The sequence below is a fragment of the Arachis duranensis genome, chromosome 9, assembly GCF_000817695.3.
Source record: "Arachis duranensis cultivar V14167 chromosome 9, aradu.V14167.gnm2.J7QH, whole genome shotgun sequence".
Taxonomy (NCBI): domain Eukaryota; kingdom Viridiplantae; phylum Streptophyta; class Magnoliopsida; order Fabales; family Fabaceae; genus Arachis; species Arachis duranensis.
The window spans coordinates 14,992,032-14,993,977 of NC_029780.3; positions in this window are offsets into that span (position 1 = coordinate 14,992,032).

Genomic DNA, 1,946 nt, shown 5'->3' on the forward strand with positions numbered 1-1,946 from the left:
AATCCTATTCTATGTAATCCGTGGCAACCCACCACGGTTTCTGAATTGTGTATAAACCGTGGCAGGTTGGGACGGTTTATGGAGAAATTGAGTTGCTTGTAAATCGTGGAAGGTTCCAGTATTTTATGAAGGTGGCGTGGAAGGCATAAACCGTGGTAGGTTACCACGGTTTATGAAGAAGGTGAACTGGTCATAAACCCTTGTGGGTTACAACAGTCGCGACATGAATGTGTTACAATGGAGTATTAGGGAAGAAAAAACAAATATTTCTACCAATTGTTTTTAAAATAAAAAAGGTATATAAAAAATACAAAAAAATAAATATAACAATTTTGATTTTAAAACCAAAAGTGCCTCACTATTCCTAACAATGGATTATGTGACAAAGATTCTAATAAAATCCCACCCAGAAAATGACAATAATCCTTTTTAATTTTATATGCACTTATTTTAATTTTATAACAGTAGAGAATTAAAGGTGGCTTCTAGGAATGATGACAAAAATCACACAAGCGTCTCATCAGTTTTTTTTTCTATAATTTTAATTAATTCCAAAAAACGATTTTTCAACTTTAATTTTTTAGATTTATCTTTTTTTTTGTATTTGGAGTTTGGCGAACTCTATAAAAATAAGCAAGTTCACTTTGGCAAGTTAATTATAAATTAAAAAAAAAACATATTTAACAATGGCAACCATTATTATAGTCTCAAAAAAATATACAGGTACACCGAAATAAATATTTAACAAGGATTTTTTTAATTATAAATTAAAAAATAACTATTTCCCAAAAATAAAATACAACTTATTCCTGTGTACTCTTATGTACTCTGGAGACGATGATAATAGTTACTATTGTTAACTTTTCGATCTTTGAAGTGAATTATTTTTAGAAAATAGTTATTTTTTTAATTTATAATTAAAAAAATTCTTGTTAAATATGACTTATTCCGATGTACCTATGTATTTTTGGAGACGATAATAATGGTTGCCATTATTAAATATGATTTTTTTTAATTCATAATTAAAAAAATCTTTGAAGAAGCCATGCTTGCTGTCTGTGTATTTTTTATGTACTCCTATATACTATTTGTAGATCTATAAACAGTGTGTTTTCTGGCCATAATTGAACCTACATAAACCGTTGTAACCCACAAGGGTTTATGACCAGTTCACCTTCTTCATAAACCGTGGTAACAGTTTATGCCTTCCACGCCACCTTCATAAACCGCTGGAATCTTCCACAGTTTACAAGCAACTAAGTTTTCCCATAAACCGTCTCAGTCTGCCACGGTTTATGCACAATTCAGAAACTGTGGTGGGTTGCCACGGATTACATAGAATAGGGTTTTTGTACATACATGTAATAACAATTCGTTTTGCACATTTGGGTAAAGAATTCTGTCATTTTATTTAAATAAGTAAATTGCCCTAAATTTATCCTATAAATACACACATATATACATACAAAGTAAAATAATTAATTATATTATAACATAAATCCTAAATAATTATACTTATATCAGCTACAATTCTGATAGCCGAACTCAGCGGTAACTGTGGCCCGAACTAATCTGGTAAACATGACCATCTAACCGATATTTAAATTCAAATACTTTCCTTATCTTAGCTAACAATATAAGATAAGACTACGATTGCAAACTATATAAAAAGGGTCAAGAGGCTCAAAGCTTCCTCAAATACGACACACATCTCTAACTCTCACCTACCTCTCAGATTCATTTTAACTTGAGTGTCGAATATTCTTGATAAGTATCATTCCATCACTCCAAGAGTCCAACCAATCACCATTAAAATCAACCAGTCTTCAATGCCTCTAACAACTTGTAAGAGTGATATCTTGTTCAATATCAAATAAATAAAAATATTATTTATATATTAAAATTAATCATAATATATTTATATATATATTAATTTAATTTATATT